Raw genomic sequence first — 19,023 nt, 5'->3', positions numbered from 1 at the left:
CTGCATCGTGTTCCAGGCTCATCAGGCTCTAGCACATCAACCATGATAACAGGCATATCTATTCTATCAATCAATAATTGTGGTAACTAGAGAATTGGTCCTCACAATAATAATTTTAAGTGTCTGTGTTTTTTTTGCCCTCAGTAGATTTTAGAACATTGATGTGTACTAGTTCCTCTACTTCTTTAGAAGGTTTTGGAAGTTTGGCAGGCCCTCTGCAACTCTCACCAACTTCTACAGATACACGATAGAAAGCATTTTATCAGGATGCATCACAGCTTGGTTTGGGAACAGCTCCATCCAAGTCCATAAGAAATTGCAGCGAATTGTGGACGCAGCCCAAACCATCACACAAACCAACCTCCCTTCTATTGACTCCATATATACCTCATGCTGCCTCGGCAAGACCAGCAGCATAATCAAGGACAAGTTGCAGCCCGGCCACTTCCTCTTCTCTCCTCTCCCATCAGGCAAAAGGTATAAAAGTGTGAAAATGCACCTGAACCACTAGATTCAGGGACAGTTTCTTCCTAGCTGTTATCAGGCAACTGTCATCCTATCACAACCAGAAAGCAGTGATGAACTACTATCTACCTCTTTGGTGACCCTCAGACTATCCTTGATTGCACTTTGCTGGCTTTACCTTGCACTAAACGTTATTCCCTTATCATGTCTTTCTGCTGACTGGTTAGCACGCAACAAAAGCTTTTTACTGTATCTCGGTACACGAGAGGATAAACTAAACTGAACTGAACTGAACTAGTTAGTCTCAACAAAACGTTTGTGATGGTCTTGTCAGTTAAGATGTGCTCACATTGTAAATATATAATTCTATGAGACCATTTTTGCGCACTCCCAAAATATTGAAGTTAACAATACAATTGCAACCACTAAAATTGTGTTTAATTATCTGTTTTCTTTAAGAGAACAGAAATTATATACTTGAGATTCCCACACCAGGTACCCTGCATATGCTTAATAAAGACTTGTTATAGCACTTGGCTCCATGTGGCTCATTCGGAGTACCAAGGAGCATGATGTAATTCACTCCACCAGCTTGTACAACTGCAATGCCAAGAGCTCTAACAAAGCATTGATCACAGCTAAAAAAAACCTATTAGTGTCTCTAGATCAAAACCGTAAAAATATTTGCACAGTATGATAATGCTTCATGTTAACAACATTAGTCAACATATGTCTTTCAAGCTGACATCACTTCAAGTTGATATTCCTTACTTTCTCAACATCAAATTCAAGAGTATTTAATTGTCATATGTACCAAAATGGAACAATTAAATTCTTAGTCTGAAGAAGGGTCTCGACCCGAAACGTCACCCATTTCTTCTCTCCCGAGATGCTGCCTGTCCCGCTGAGTTATTCCAGCATTTTGTGTCTACCTCCAATTAAATTCTTACTTGCAGCAGCACAACAGGTTTGTAAACACAGTACACAATAGATAATATAGTAAACAAACAAAAAAAACTCACTATAGTGCAAAAAACAAAACAAACCAAGACAGATCATAGTTCAGAATTTAGTTGGAGTTTATAGAGTTCAATAGCCTAATGGTTGTTCGGAAGAATCTATTCCTGAACCTGGGTGTCAGTTTTCAGACTCCGATACCTTCTTTGAAATGAGACCATAGCCGGGATGGCATGGGTCCTTGGTGATGCTGGTTGCCTTTTCGAAGTGATGCATCCTGTAGATCCTGTCGATGGTGGGAAGGTCAGCACCTGTGATGGATTGGGCAGTGTTCATCATTTTTGGCATCTCCTTCCTTTCTGGCCATTCGAGTTGCTGAACCACCATGCAACAAATGATGTAACAAATCAATATGCTCTCTATGATACACCTGCAGAAGTTCAAGAGAGTATTCGCCGATATACCAAACCTCTTCAATCTTGTAAGGAAGTAGAGGCGTTGATGGGCTTTCATTATGATTGCATCAATGTGCTGGGTCCAGGACAGATCTTCAGAGATATGCACGCCCAGGAACTTGAAGTTATTGACTCTCTCCACCACTGACCCATTGATGAAGATAGGTTTGTGGATTCTCAGCCTTCCTCTTCTAAACTCATTTTGCTCTTCCAAATATGTAGAGTAAATCTCAGCCAGCAGTGCAAATAATCTCACTTTCTTGCTCTTTCCTCATGGTCTTGCAAAATTCTCCCTTCAACCTTTTTGGCCAATTCCCTTTTGTGTTAGAACCGAGTTTGCTTCTAGCAACTTTTCAGCTGATATATTGCATATTAAAAAATAGTCAAAAATTAAAATCTCCCCATATCCCCTGGATTATTTGCCAATCTTAATTTTGTGTCCTGATTCCTGACTCTGATGCCCCAAGAAAATGTGGGCAAGTTGGGCTGTGGGACCTGTTGCCATGCTGTGAGACTCTATGACTCTAGTCCAAATACTTCACTCAAACATTCCCTGTCTTTTTTTCCATTGAAATCTACCGATTTAATCTTTTCTTCACTTCTCTCACATATACTTACCCAGTCTATCATGTATCAATACTATTCATTTCAACCACCCCCAGTGAAACAAATTCCCCATTCCCACCACTCTTTAGATAAAGTTTCAATTGAAATTTCCTACTGGTATTTTTGTCATCTTATATTGACAGCCTCTAGTTATGCTCTTCTGCACAAATTGAATTATCTCTGTATCTTTACATAATTTAAAAAAACTCTATTTGGTTACCCTGCAGCCTTTTTTTTACAGGTTCAGATTAATTTATCATCATACATACAGAGCTGCAATGAAATTCCATGTTCACATGAAGTTCACAGAGTACACATTATACATGATAATGATAGGCACAGCGACAAATGCAAAACAGCGGAATGGTGCAATTATTTTGTTTACAGATTACTTTCATTGCAATGAACTTGCAGCACAGTTTAACACTCAGCTGAAAACGACTTAACAATTTGCTGTTTCTTGGACTCGGAGTGCAAGTGGACCTACTTGTACTCTAACGTTTTGTTTGTCTTGGCAACTGCTGCTAAACAGATTAACAACGCTTTCAATGTCTAGTCCACTCACACAAGCAAACCTTTTTCCGTCTGCACTTAATGACACAGTCGCCAAAAGGAAACCACTGTTATTATTTCTCATACTAATTGGCAATGCTTTACGTATAACATTAAATATCATTTACTATCTCACCTGCCAGGTTGCTAACTGCTTGGTGTCAATCGCTTCAGAAGACCTCGTATTTGCTAGTACTTTTACTCAACTAATTTTAAATGATCTGTTTTTGACTGGTCTCAAAAATTTATGGTATTCAACTGTTCACTCCTCAATTATCAATCAATTTTTCCCAGCAGATCTTCACACAAACTTTGCTTCCTTGAGCAAGCTGACTCATTCATTATGTATTCATTATGTAATGAACCGGATTTGATAAGGGAACTCAAGGTAAAGGAACCACTAGGAGATAGCAACCACAACATGATAAGTTTTAACCTGCAATTTGAGAGAGAGAAGGTGAAATCGGATGTGTCGGTTTTACAGCTGTGCAAAGGGGACTACAGAGGCATGAGGGAGGAGCTGAGGGAGGCCAAAGCTGACTGGAAAGGGACCCTAGCAGGGATGACGGTGGAACAGCAGGCAGGAATTTCTGGGAATAATTCGGAAGATGCAGGATCTTTTCATTCCAAAGAGGAAGAAAGATTCTAGGGGGAGAAAGTGCCGACCGTGGCTGACAAGGGAAGTCAAGGACAGTATGAAACTAAAAGAGAAGGCATGTAAAATTGCAAAGATTAGTGGGAAGCCAGAGGATTGGAAAGCTTTTAAAGAAAACTAAAAAGGCAAAACGGAGAGAAAAGATGAAATACGAAGGTAAGATCGTTAATAATATAAAAGAGGATAGCAAGAGTTTCTTCAGTTATATAAAGAGTAAGAAATAGGCGAGTGGACATTGGACTGCTGGAAAATGATGCAGGAGAAGTGATAATTGGGAATAAAGATGTGGCAGAGGAGTTGAATAACTGTTTTGCATCAGTGTTCACTGTGGAAGACACTAGCAACGTGCCCGAAATTCAAGAGAGCCAGGGGTTGGAAGTTAGTGGAGTGGCTATTACTAGGGAGAAGGCACTTGGGAAGCTGAAAGGGCTGGTGGATAAGTCACCTGGACCAGGTGGACCACACCCTAGGGTTCTGAAAGAGGTGGCTTTAGAGATTGTGGAGGCATTGAAAGTGATATTTCAAGAACCACTAGTCAGGAGTGGTTCCAGATGATTGAAAAATTGTCAATATTACCCCACTGAACAAGAAGGGAGCAAAACAGAATAATGGGAACTATAGGCTGAACTGACTGGTGGTTGGTAAAATTTTAGAGTCCATTACAAAGGATGAGATTACAGAGTACTTAGAAGTTCACGACAAAATAGGCCGGTCACCATGGCTTTGTGAAGAGGAGGTCTTGCCTGACAAATTTGTAGGAATTCTTTGAAGAAATAAATAGCAGGACAGACAAAGGAGTCAGTAGATGTTGTTTTCCTAGATTTTCAGAAAGCCTTTGATAAGGTGTCACTCGGGAGGCTGCAAAAGAAGATGAGAGACATGGTATCAAAGGGTAGATACTAGCATGGATAGCAGGTTGGCTGAATGGTAGAAGGCAAAGAGTGGCAATAAAGGGGGCTTTTTCTGGTTGGCTGCCAGTAACTAGCAGAGTTCTGCAGGGGCTGCTGCTCGTCGCATTGTAAATTAATGATTTGGATGAGGGGATTGAAGGTTTTGTGGCCGTTCCCAAGATGATACAAAAATAGGTAGAGGGGCAGGTAGTGTAGAGAAAGCAGGGAATCTGCAGAAGGACTTTGACAGGTTGGGAGAGTGGGCAGAGAAGTGGCAGATGGAATATAGTGTAGCAAAGTGTGGAGTCATGCATTTTGGTATGCTATTGATTCATGCTATTTCGAGAGGGCTGTATACAAAACCAGGGATGTAATACTGAGGCTCTATAAGCCTGCTCTGGAGTGGTGTCCGTGATCCTCGTCGCCGGAGTCGGGCGAGTGCTCCAGAGTACTTCCCAAGGGTCCTCCTCTCTCAAGACCTTGAACGCAGCCAGAGCCCCGCCGACGAGTATGTCCAAATAATCCAGCGGGTGAGAGAAATCCGGAACGATGTTTTGAGGTACCGTATGTCCGATGTTTATGAGTACCTCTCTCGTGAAAGTAATGTTTGTAGGGTTTTCACAGACGACACAAACGGACAAACACATACAAAACAGCAAGGAGCAGTACACCGTGGCCACCATCGTTGGCGCCAGCAGCAGCAAGCAGCAGCAGCTACACTGCAAGCAGCTAGACAAAATAATGGGGGAGAAAAAATAGGGAATCTAGGTCTGGGGCATAAAAAGTTGTCAGGTCCTTCAAGAATCAAGCCAGGAAACACTTTTCTGTATAATATTAACAGAAATGTGTAACACCGGCAAACAGCAAGTGATCCTAGCCCGATTAATGTTAAACTTGAGAGTGATAGACATTAGGGAATCTAATGGTGGTACAATGAATGAATTCATATTCTATTGAGCGATGGACTGTCTTTATGGGTTAAATGGATTACCGCTGCTTTTATATTCAGACATATTTCTCCTCTGGATTCCAATGATGCCTTTATTGCAGAATGAAATAGCACAAGAAGGGAACATTTGCTTATGTGTCTATGCTGGATTTTCCAAAAAGGCCATGCAAATAATCTCACTTCCCTGTTCTTTCCTCATGATCTTGTAAATTTCTCTCTTTGACTTACTTAGCCAATTCCCTTTAGTGTGTTACCACTAAGTTTGCTTCAATCATCTTTTCAGCTGACATGCTGCGTATAAAAACATTTTTCGCAATAAAAAATCTCCACATATCCTCAGATTTGCCAATCTTATTTTTGTGTCCTGGTTCCTGACTGATTCCGCAAGAAACAAAAACTCAGATTCTCTAAATCTCAGCATTTTGTGCAGCTCCACTAAATCTCCATAAGCATTTTTCTCTAGGGGAAATCCCTAGCATTTGCAGTTTTTCCACATATCTGTTTATCAGTTTTTCCACATCCCTTACATGGGTAGTATTCTGATAATTCCACATTGATCAAGGGTTTGACATCTTTCCTGAATTATGGTGGTTGGAATTGGTTACAATACTCTAGCCGAGACTTAAATGTTATTTATGATGTGTTTCCTTGTCATTTTCTTTTCTTTTTACACCCAAAGAACAATAAAACACCACCTGGAGAAATATTATATTTTATTGTAACACTGATTTTAATTTTTAAAAGATGAATAAAAATGTTTAACAGAAAATACACTTTTACCTACTTTGTCTCTACACCAGGAGGCAGATCTTTTTGACAAAAATCTTTTATAAAAAAATTGTGAAATCAGTATTATTTAAGGAATTCATATTCACCAACATCAGAAGGGAAATTCTTAAGAAGGAACTGCAGATGCTGGAAAATCGAAGGTACACAAAAATGCTGGAGAAACTCAGCGGGTGCAGCAGCATCTATGGAGCAAAGGAAATAGGCAATGTTTCGGGCCAAAACCCTTCTTCAGACTGATGGGGGGTGGGGGGGGGGCGGGGAGAAGAAGGGAAAGAGGAGGAGGAGGAGCCCGAAGGCTGAGGAAGGGGAGGAGACAGCAAGGGCTAACAAAATTGGGAGAATTCAATGTTGATGCCCCCAGGACGCAGACTCCCCAAGCGGAATATGAGGTGCTGTTCCTCCAATTTCCGGTGTTGCTCGCTCTGGCCATGGAGGAGACCCAGGACAGAGTGGTCGGATACGGAATTCTAAAGTTTGTTGCTTCTGACAAGGTTTATGCAGGCTATTGGCTACTTCTACTTACAATTTGATATTAAACAGGTTTTGAGATTCCAGTATACCCACCACAAACCTTAAGATTGGGAGAGTGATCATCTTACAGTTGTATTGTCTTGGTCACTGCCAAACTCAAAAATCTGCCCATCATCAAACATACTAATAGCAGTATTTAACCTGACCATTCTTCAGGAAATCTCCACCCATTATTAAAAAGTGTTCATTTAAATCAGGAAAGGATGTGATTAACTGTTTAAAAAACTCAGGGTGATCAATATTTGGTGCGCAAACATTCACCATAGCAACTTTTTGCTTATAAAGAACACCGGTAATCACCAAGAATCTGCCACATGAATCAGAAATTATTTCATAATGAACAAACGGAATTGAGGAGTCAATAAAAATAGAGACTCCTTTCACCTTAGCCTGTGAATTTGAATGAAACTGTTGTCCTCTCCAAAACTTGAAAAATCGTTGATTGTCATCATGCCTTACATGAGTTTCCTGAACAAAGATAATCTGAGCATTTAGTCTGCGAAGAGCTTTAAAAATGTTTTTCCTCTTAATGGGATGGTTCAAGCCATTCACATTCCATGAAAGGAAGTTAATAACTTTATCAATATTGTTTGTAAAAATTATGTGGGATGTAAAGGGTTAATTTCTTAAAGCCTAATAGTTCATGATACTGGAAGAAGAAAAATCTAAGGCGGAGCCAGAAGTGACGACATTTCAGACATTTTTGTAGTTCAGATTTTACACAAATGAAGAACACTAAATAAGAATCAAGAGACCCCTCCAACCCCCTCCCACCCCTGTATAGCCCGAAACTCTCTCCTAGCAACAGGACCCGACATAAAGAGCATATTTTGCCACCACAGCCATAACACATTCATTGTTATCGTTTGAAAGAGAAAGTGCTGGCAATGGAACTGAAGAGCAAGTGCTACATATTATTATCCAAGGTCAAAATATGAAAAACAAGAACTGCGTTAGCTTAATTTGTCTAACGACAGGGGAACACAAATTAACAAAGAAATTCTTAAAAATTAATATATATATAAAAGAAAAACAACTCGTCCAGTTAAATTCTTAATCATTACCAAACGATATATTGTCAAAATAGGAACAGTAACTCTCCAATTATAACTTAATCAGCTATCAATTACTCCCCTTCACCCTCGTAACTCTCCAAAAAGCTGGAAGCGTCTTGAGGATTGTTAAAAAATTGAGTGTTACCATTTAAAAGTCGTATACGCAGTCTAGCTGGATAAAGTAAGGCTGGGCGCAACTTTTTCTTGAACAAATCAGACATTACATTATGAAAGGACTTTCTTATTTACTCTTGACATCCCTTTACAATTATGACTACACAGTGCTATACAACAGATTATAGGTCTGAAGAAGGGTCTCGCCCCGAAACATCACCCACTCCTTCTGTCCAGAGATGCTGCCTGTCCCACTGAGTTACTCCAGCATTTTGTGTTTTCCTTAGAGATTCAGATGGACTGAACTGCATGGCATCTGTGATGTATAGCATTCCATTTAAACTGGATCTTTGATAAACCAAGAGAGGATTTAGATCTTTCTGACATAATGCTGTTGTCCACAATTAAAACCGAGAGCTGGTTGAGAAGCAGAGGAACAATTTTGCTGGCCCTAAAATACCTCAGATGCCAGGGTATGCTTGGTTCCATGGCAGCTTTGTTGGATGTTAAACATGTAAGGTAATTAAATATATCACAATATCTCCACAAGATTTCAAACTATTCAAATAAAGAAAAACATTTGGTGAAAGGCCTTATAATTTAAACACTAATAAAAATAAAAATAATAATAGAAAAAGTTTTATCTTCTGCTTTACTTTCTTTTTCACAGCCCTAAAATTGACTTTGAAAGCAATGGGAAAGCAGATCATGCAGTGGATCTGACCTGGAGACAGAACCAAAAGCCCATTCCACACCACGGAAACAGGTCCTTCGGCTCACCGAGTCCACGCCGATCATCAGTCACCAGCTGACCCAGGACCGTTGGAGACAGCGGTGGAGGGTCAGAGCGGTGAGGGCTTGAATCGGGCACGGGGCTTGTTCTCACAGAGACCCAGGACCGTTGGAGACAGCGGTGGAGGGTCAGAGCGGTGAGGGCTTGAATCGGGCACGGGGCTTGTTCTCACAGAGACCCAGGACCGTTGGAGACAGCGGTGGAGGGTCAGAGCGGTGAGGGCTTGAATCGGGCACGGGGCTTGTTCTCACAGAGACCCAGGACCGTTGGAGACAGCGGTGGAGGGTCAGAGCGGTGAGGGCTTGAATCGGGCACGGGGCTTGTTCTCACAGAGACCCAGGACCGTTGGAGACAGCGGTGGAGGGTCAGAGCGGTGAGGGCTTGAATCGGGCACGGGGCTTGTTCTCACAGAGACCCAGGACCGTTGGAGACAGCGGTGGAGGGTCAGAGCGGTGAGGGCTTGAATCGGGCACGGGGCTTGTTCTCACAGAGACCCAGGACCGTTGGAGACAGCGGTGGAGGGTCAGAGCGGTGAGGGCTTGAATCGGGCACGGGGCTTGTTCTCACAGAGACCCAGGACCGTTGGAGACAGCGGTGGAGGGTCAGAGCGGTGAGGGCTTGAATCGGGCACGGGGCTTGTTCTCACAGAGACCCAGGACCGTTGGAGACAGCGGTGGAGGGTCAGAGCGGTGAGGGCTTGAATCGGGCACGGGGCTTGTTCTCACAGAGACCCAGGACCGTTGGAGACAGCGGTGGAGGGTCAGAGCGGTGAGGGCTTGAATCGGGCACGGGGCTTGTTCTCACAGAGACCCAGGACCGTTGGAGACAGCGGTGGAGGGTCAGAGCGGTGAGGGCTTGAATCGGGCACGGGGCTTGTTCTCACAGAGACCCAGGACCGTTGGAGACAGCGGTGGAGGGTCAGAGCGGTGAGGGCTTGAATCGGGCACGGGGCTTGTTCTCACAGAGACCCAGGACCGTTGGAGACAGCGGTGGAGGGTCAGAGCGGTGAGGGCTTGAATCGGGCACGGGGCTTGTTCTCACAGAGACCCAGGACCGTTGGAGACAGCGGTGGAGGGTCAGAGCGGTGAGGGCTTGAATCGGGCACGGGGCTTGTTCTCACAGAGACCCAGGACCGTTGGAGACAGTGGTGGAGGGTCAGAGCGGTGAGGGCTTGAATCGGGCACGGGGCTTGTTCTCACAGAGACCCAGGACCGTTGGAGACAGCGGTGGAGGGTCAGAGCGGTGAGGGCTTGAATCGGGCACGGGGCTTGTTCTCACAGAGACCCAGGACTGTTGGAGACAGCGGTGGAGGGTCAGAGCGGTGAGGGCTTGAATCGGGCACGGGGCTTGTTCTCACAGAGACCCAGGACCGTTGGAGACAGCGGTGGAGGGTCAGAGCGGTGAGGGCTTGAATCGGGCACGGGGCTTGTTCTCACAGAGACCCAGGACCGTTGGAGACAGCGGTGGAGGGTCAGAGCGGTGAGGGCTTGAATCGGGCACGGGGCTTGTTCTCACAGAGACCCAGGACCGTTGGAGACAGCGGTGGAGGGTCAGAGCTTACCAAATCCCGTAACGTTCCACACTCCATAGGGAGGGTTTCTGGGGAAGCCGCTGATTGGTGGGAGCAGACTAGAGGAAGCAGCTGATTGGGTGCAACCTCAGGTTAGCATTTCTGCTTTCTGGTTAAAGGTACAGTGATTTAGTAAGGGTACAGTGAGCTAAGGGTACAGTGAGCTAAGGGTACAGTGGGCTAAAGGTACAGTGAGCTAAGGGTACAGTGGGCTAAAGGTACAGTGGGCTAAAGGTACAGTGGGCTAAAGGTACAGTGGGCTAAAGGTACAGTGCTTTTTGTTTATATAGTGAAGGTACAGTTTAAAGGGCAAGAGGGAGCAGTTGTTGTGAGTCAGATACCTGCTGATTTCTCCCAGCAGTTTCTATTGTATTGTACTGGTATCGGATCCAGGGTAAGACGAGAGAATGACAGTCAGAGCAGTGTACTGTTCTGGATGTCAGATGTGGGAGGTCATGGTGTCGGATGTCCCTCCAGACGTCCACATCTGCACCAGGTGCAGAGAGATGGGGCTCCTAAGGGACCGTATTAGGTTCCTGGAGCAGCAGCTCGATAACCTCTGTCTTGTCAGGGGGAGTGACGAGGTCATAGAGGGGAGTTATAGGGAGGTGGTCACTCCAAAACCTCGGGAGGGAGACATGTGGGTCACGCTAAGGAAGGGAAAGGGGCAGAGGCAGGAACGAGGGAGTACTCCAATGTCGGTACACCTTGCAAATAAATACTCTTGTTTGAGTACGGATGAGGATGACAGCCTGCCCGGGAGTAGCAACAGCGGACGGGCCTCCAGCACAGAGACCGGCCCTGTTGCTCCGAAAGGTAGGGAAAAAAAGAAGAGGGCAATAGTAATTGGGGACTCTATTGTTAGGGGGTCGGATAGGCGTTTCTGTGGCCGCAGTCGGGAGACCAGGATGGTGGTCTGCCTCCCTGGTGCCAAGGTCTCGGACGTGTCTCAACGCATCCAAGATATCCTGAAATCAGAGAGAGAGGAGCCTGAGGTCGTGGTACATATTGGTACAAATGACATAGGTAAAAAGAGTGAAGGGGTCTTGAAGGGAGGATTTAGGGTGTTGGGACGAGAGTTAAGGAAAAGGACCAAAAAGGTAACAATCTCAGGATTACTGCCTGTACCACGCGACAGTGAGAGTAAGAATAGAGCGAGGTGGAGGATAAATGCGTGGCTGAAAGACTGGTGCAGAGGGCAGGGATTCAAGTTTCTGGATCATTGGGACTTCTTTTGGGGAAGGTGGGACCTGTACAGAGAGGATGGGTTGCACTTGAACCCGAGGGGGACCAACATCCTGGCGGGGAAATTTGCAAAGGTCACTGGGGGGACTTTAAACTAGAATGGTTGGGGCGAGGGACTCAAATAGAGAAAGCTAGTGGATCGAATGGGAGGCAGGAAGCAGAAAAGGGAAGCACTCGGACACAAGAGGAGAAGGAAAAAAAAGGAAATAAACAGAGAAGAAGAGACGGGGGGTTTCTTAAATATGCATATTTTAATGCTAGGAGCATTGTAGGAAAGGTGGATGAGCTTAGAGTCTGGATAGACACCTGGAAGTATGATGTTGTGGCGATCAGTGAAACATGGTTGCAGGAGGGCTGTGATTGGAAACTAAATATTCCAGGGTTTCATTGCTTCAGGTGTGATAGAATTGGAGGGGCAAGAGGTGGTGGTGTTGCATTGCTAGTCAGGGAAGATATTACAGCAGTGCTTTGGAAGGATAGATTGGAGGGCTCATCTAGGGAGGCTAGGGAAGCGGAAAATCAAAATGTGACAGGAGGATCCAGAATGTGTGAAGATAAAGCTCTAGATGTAAAAGGGGCAAAAACGGAAAGGAAGGGTAGTAAAAATCATCTGAAAGTGCTTTATCTAAATGCGCGGAGTATTCAAAATAAGATAAATGAATTAACCGTGCAATTAAGTATATATAGTTATGATATCGTGGCCATTACGGAGACATGGCTGCAAGGGGATCAGGACTAGGAGTTAAATATAGAGGGGTACTCGACAATTAGAAAAGATAGACAGGAAAGAAAGGGAGGAGGGGTGGCCCTTTTAATAAGGGAGGGAATAACGGCAATGGAGAGGAAGGATATTGCGTTGAAGGATCAGGATAGTGAAACAGCTTGGGTACAGATAGAGAATAACAAAGGGAAAAAAACACTAGTGGGTGTAATTTATAGACCTCCAAATAGCTGTGACGCTGTTAGTCAGAACATAAATCTGCAAATAGTTGACGCATGTAAAAAGGGAACTGCTGTAATCATGGGGGACTTCAATTTTCATATTAATTGGGCAAACCAAACTGGGCAGGGTAGACTAGAGGAAGAGTTTATAGAATGTATTAGAGACGGGTTCCTAGAACAGTATGTCACGGAACCGACAAGGGGGGAGGCAATCTTAGATCTGGTCCTGTGTAATGAAGCAGGATTAATTAAAAATGTCATAGTTAGGGACTCGTTGGGAACAAGTGACCACAATATGGTCGAATTCCATATTCAGATAGAAGGGGAGCAGGTTGAAACTCAGGCTAGGGTGCTTAGTCTAAATAAGGGGGATTATGAAGGTATGAGGACTGAGCTGATCAAAGTTGACTGGGATAGCAGACTCAAGAATAAGACGGTACATGAGCAGTGGTGTACGTTTAAAGGTCTACTGTATAACCTTCAAGATAAATTTATTCCTATGAAGAAAAAAAGGGGTAAGGGTAAGAACAGTCAGCCATGGCTCAGTAAAGCTATAAAGGATAGTATTCGGCTGAAGGCAAGGGCATACAAGGTAGCCAGAGGTAGTGGGAGGGTAGAGGATTGGGAAGCATTTAAAGGTCAGCAAAAAGTAACTAAGAGATTAATTAAGACGGGGAAAATAGGCTATGAAAGGAATTTAGCGAACAACATAAAAACTAATAGTAAGAGTTTTTATAGCTATATAAGAAGAAAAAGGGTGGTTAAGGTGAACGTTGGTCCATTGGAGGGTGAGACTGGAGAGTTGTTGGTGGGGAACATGGAAATGGCAAAGGCATTAAACGAGTATTTTGTATCAGTCTTCACCATAGAAGACACAAAAAATATTCCAACGCTGGATAAACAGGAGGCGGTAGGAATGGAGGTGCTAAATACTATTAAGATCACCAAGGAGGTGGTATTAGGGAAATTAATGGGACTGAAGGAGGATAAATCCCCTGGACCTGATGGATTACATCCAAGGGTCTTGAGGGAGATAGCAGTGGGGATTGTGGATGCATTGGTGATAATTTTCCAAAACTCCCTGGAGGCAGGAACGGTCCCAGTGGATTGGAAAATGGCCAATGTAACACCTATATTTAAAAAAGGAAGTAAACAGAAGGCGGGTAACTATAGACCGGTTAGTCTAACATCGGTGGTGGGTAAAATGTTGGAGACAATTATTAAAGAATCACTAACGGGCCACTTGGATAAACATGACTTCATCAGACAGAACCAGCATGGTTTTGTGAAGGGGAAGTCGTGTTTAACGAATCTGCTCGAATTCTTTGAGGAAGTAACAAGCCGAGTGGATAAAGGGGAACCGGTGGATGTGGTATACTTGGACTTCCAAAAGGCTTTTGACAAGGTGCCACATAAGAGACTATTGCTAAAAATAAAAAATTGTGGGATTGGGGGTAATATATTAGCATGGGTAGAGGATTGGCTAACGAATAGGAAGCAGAGAGTGGGGATAAATGGTTCATACTCGGGATGGCAACCGGTAACTAGCGGGGTTCCGCAAGGGTCGGTGCTGGGACCACAGTTGTTCACAATTTATATAAATGATTTGGAGGAGGGAACCAAGTGTAATATATCAAAATTTGCGGACGATACGAAAATGGGAGGGAAAGTAGGGGATGAGGAGGATAGGAAGAGTCTGCAAAAGGATATAGATAAGCTAGGTGAGTGGGCAACAACTTGGCAGATGAAATTTAATACTAATAAATGTGAAGTCATTCACTTTGGGGAAAAAAATGATAGGGCAAGTTATTTTCTAAATGAGGAGGAGCTGCGTTGTAATGCAACGCAAAGGGATCTAGGGGTATTAGTACATGAATCACTAAAAGTCAGTATGCAGGTGCAGCAAGCAATCAGGAAGGCCAATGGAGTTTTGGCCTTTATTGCTAGGGGGATTGAGTATAAAAACACGGAGGTCTTGCTGCAGCTGTACACGGTATTAGTGAGACCACATTTGGAATACTGTGTACAGTTCTGGGGTCCATACTTAAGAAAGGATGTACTAGCCCTGGAGGCAGTGCAGCGAAGGTTTACAAGATTAATTCCTGCAATGAGGGGATTGACATATGAGGAAAGGTTAAGTAAGCTGGGACTCTACTCTTTGGAGTTTAGAAGAATGAGAGGCGATCTCATTGAAACGTATAAGATCGTGAGGGGCCTTGATCGGGTGGATGCACCGAGGATGTTCCCAATGATCGGGGAGGCTAGAACTAGGGGACATAGTTGCAGAGTGAGGGGGGGCTCTTTTAAAACTGAGATGAGGAAGAACTTCTTCACCCAGAGGGTGGTTAGTTTGTGGAATTCACTGCCCCAGGGAGCAGTGGAAGCAGAAACGTTAAATATGTTTAAGTCAAAAATAGATGGTTTTTTAGCTGCCAAGGGGATAAGGGGCTACGGGGAGAGGGCAGGGATATGGACCTAGGTATGGTTAGTATAGTAGACCTGAGTGATCTCCTGGACAAGTGTCGATCGCCTGGATTGGGGTCGGAGAGGAATTTCCCGGATTTTTTTCCCGAATTGGACCTGGGTTTTTATCCGGTTTTTTGCCTCCCCCAGGAGATCACGCGTTTCTTGGGGTGGAGAGGGGTGATAGCGGTATAAAGGGGAGGGTAGTGTCTTGTGTTCTGTGTCTTGTGTCTACTGTTTGTGGGTAAGTGTGTCTGTTTAGTGTTCAGCCATGAGTGAATGGCGGTGCGGGCTCGACGGACCTGGTGGTCTACTCTCGCACCTACTTTCTATGATTCTATGATTCTATGATCAGCCAACAGCTGCTGACAACCTTCTACCGCTGCACCACAGAGAGCATATTAACGTATGGCATCTCTGTGTGGTATCTCAGCTGCACGGAGGCGGAGAGGAGAGCTCTTCGGCGCGTCGTCCACAGAGCGTAGAAGATCATTGGGACACCGCTACCAGCCTTGGAGGGCATCTACCACACACGGTGCCTCAGGAAGGCCATCAGCATCCACAAAGACTCCTCACACCCTTGTAATGGACTGTTCGAACTACTTCCCTCCGGCAGACGTTACAAGGCCTTCTACGCCCGAACCTCCAGACTCAGGAACAGCTTCATTCCCAGATCTATAGCGGTTCTGAACCGGCCCTGCTGAGTGCCCCCCACCCCCCATGGACTGTCTCCCTCGGATGGTCACGTCGCGCAGACACATCTGCACTTCAGACTGTTTGAACTGTTTTACTGTCGCAATGTTCTTTTTACAAACCATGTTTCTCGGGGTATCTAAATCTAAATGTTATTAGTTACCCAAATCTCATTGCACTTATATGCAATGACAATAAAAGATATTATTATTATTACCTGTTCTCACTAGTTTTATGTTATCTCACTTTTGCATCCACTCCCTACATACTGGGCACAATTCACAGAGACCAATTAACTGGCAAACCCGCACGTCTTAGGGACGTGAAAGGAAATTGGATCACCTGGAGGAAACCCGTGCAGTCACAAGGAGAATGTGCAAACTCCACACAGGCAGTTGCCAAGGTCAGGATCGGACCAGAGTGTCTAGCACTGTAAGGGAACGACTCTATCAGCTGCAACACTGTCGTAGTCGTGGCTATCCCTCAAGGTCGATGAAGATTGTCTTCGTAATGTTGTTTTATGGACTCTCAGGTGGCTTTGTCAATCCTGGCTGTGAAGTCCAATCCTGGCTTTGAAAGTTCTTCGGCATTCAGGACAGGTAATTCCAGATGGGATTTCCAGTTAGTTGTTGCTGCCTCTCTTTCCTTTTTCTGCTCTTTTCTTCTAATTCTGCGCATCTCTTGGCTTCGAAGGTCGCTGTTCCTTCTTGAATGATGGTTTGCCAGAGTTTCCTGTCCGTGGCATTGGTTTCCCAATTGTCGATGTTGATTTCACATTTCTTCATGCTGGCTTTTAAGGCGTCTTTGAATCTCTTCTTTGGTCCGCCTCTTTTACATTTGCCTTCTAAAAGCTGGGATTACAAGGTTTGCCTTGGTAGACGCTCGTCTTCCATCTGAACAACAAGACCGACCCATCTTAGTTGGTTCTTGATGATGAAGGCTTCGATGTTAGATGTTTTTGCTTCATTCAGCACACTGACCCGTTGGTTCTTCTGTCTTCCCAGCTGATATTTAACTGCTTCGAAGACATCATTCATGGAAGTTTTCAAGTGTTTTAATCATGGCATTGGTACATTGTCCAGGTTTCTGATACAAACAGGAGCGTTGGAATCACTACTGCCTTGTACACTAACATTTTGGTGTCTATTTGGATGTCAACATTTTGAAAGACTCTCGTTCGAAGCTGTTCTAGCACACTTAAGATGATGTTGGATCTCGTCATCAAGGTCAACATTGGAGGAGGTGACTTCCAAGGAACGGAAAGTGATCCACATTTTCCAAGGTTGTTTCACCGTTGAATTGATGGGGGTTTTTCCATTTTGTCTCAATTGGTGAAGATTGGTAGATAACCTGAGTCTTCTTGGAGTTGATGGTAGGTCCACGTTTTGTGTATGCACTGCTGAAGGCAGTCAGGATCCGTTGCAGCTGATTTTCAAGTGAGTTTATCAAGTGAGTTTATTGTCATGTGTCCCTGTATATTCTGAGAGAGCTGCAACACAGTTGTCGTCTGCGTATTGGAACTCGATGAGGGAGCTCATAGATGTCTTAGTTTTGGACTTGAGACGGGCAAGGTTGAAAAGTCTGCCATCTGTTCTGAAGGCAATTTTGATTCCTGGGGGTAGGTCGTCCTAGATGATGTGGATGGTTGTCACAATGAAGATGGTGAACAGTGTTGGGGCAAACACACATCCCTGTTTCACTCCTGATCTGACTTGAAACGGCTCACAGTTGCTGTTGCTGGCCATGACTGTGGCAAGCATGTCATCGTGGAGGAATCTCAGGATTCAAATGTACTTTTCAAGACATCTATAGATGGATAGGACGTCCCATAAGAGTTCCCATGATACCGAGTCGAAGGCCTTAGTGAGGTCGATGAATGCCCATGTACAAAGGTTGAAGTTGTTCACGACATTTTTCTTGTAGATAATGCATTGTGATGATCATGTCGGCTGTTCCACATGATGGTCTCCAGAAGGATCTTCTCGGCTAAAGGCTTTAGTCGGTTGTTCATGATGAGGGCGAGGACCTTGCCTGCTGTTGCTAATAGGGAAATTCCACGATAGTTTCCGCAGTCAGATCGATCGCCTTTCCTTTTGTAGATGGTAACGATTGCTGAATCTCTAAAGTCTCCTGGTACGTCTTCATTTATCCAGATCTTGATGAGAAGTTGATGCAGTTGGTAACGGAGGTTAACCATATAACCATATAACAATTACAGCACGGAAACAGGCCATCTCGACCCTTCTAGTCCGTGCCGAACACATAATCTCCCCTAGTCCCATATACCTGCGCTCAGACCATAACCCTCCATTCCTTTCCCATCCTTTCCCTTTCCCATCCCATTCCCTCCAATTTTGTAGACCTCGGCTGGTATTCCGTTGCGTCCAACTGCCTTGTTGTTTTTCAAGGTTTTGATGGCTTCCTTGATTTCTTCAAGTGATGGTATTCTGCTCAGGGAGTCGTCAACAGGCTGCTTTGGAATGTTGTTGATCACATTCCTGTCAAATGAGGCGGTTTGATTTAATCTTCAAAGTGCTCCCTCCATCTAGAATTGATGTCCGCATTGCTCTTCAGGATGGTTGACCCATCTTAGCTTTTGAGAGGGGCTTGACCATGAGTGGATGGACCAAAAATGGCTTTGGTGACGTTGCAAAAGCCTTGAGTGTCATTGGCGTCTGCTAGTTGTTGGATTTCCTGAGCTTTCTCCCTCCACCATTGGTTTTTCAGGTTTCGGGTGCGCTTCTGCACTGCAGCTTTGCATTGCTTAAAGCACTTCCATTTGGTAGCCGACTGTTGGTCATTTTGTAGGGTGATGAAAGCTTTTCTCTTTTCATCGATGAGTTGTTTGTCATTATCGTCGAACTAATCCCGATGTTTGTTTTACTTGAACCCAATTGTTTCCTTGCAGGAGGCGATGATAGCACTCTTCAATAGATTCCAGTGTTCTTCAACAGATGGTGGGATTTGTTGTGGCAGTTGTTCTTGAAGTTTTTGTTGAAACTTCTGTACATGGTTGATGTCTTGAAGGAAGTCAACATTGAATTTCTTGATGCTGTTCTGGTTTTGATGTTTCCTTTTGGGCCGAATGGTGGACAAGATGAGACAATGGTCTGTCCAACATTCATCGGCACCAGTAATGGCTCTTGTTTTCAATACATCTTATTGGTCACGGATCGTACGATGATCTAGTAGATGAGGTGCCAGTGTTTGGAACGTGGATGTTGCCAGGAGACTTTGTGCCTGTTTTTCTGGCGGAATAAGGTGTTTGTAATCACCAGGTTATGTTCAGCAAATTTGGT

The 19,023-nt window shown here is 44.4% G+C and overlaps 1 protein-coding gene across 1 annotated transcript in view; it reads right to left on the bottom strand.

Annotated features, from left to right (window-relative positions):
- The window catches only part of srfbp1 (serum response factor binding protein 1), a 230,732-nt gene that overhangs the window by 45,157 nt on the left and 166,552 nt on the right, over positions 1-19,023 (bottom strand). The gene's annotated exons all lie outside the window — the stretch shown is intronic.

Source organism: Amblyraja radiata, chromosome 3 (assembly GCF_010909765.2).
Source record: "Amblyraja radiata isolate CabotCenter1 chromosome 3, sAmbRad1.1.pri, whole genome shotgun sequence".
NCBI lineage: Eukaryota > Metazoa > Chordata > Chondrichthyes > Rajiformes > Rajidae > Amblyraja > Amblyraja radiata.
Note: the sequence above shows the minus strand (reverse complement) of the source record. Positions and strands in the feature narration are given on the sequence as shown.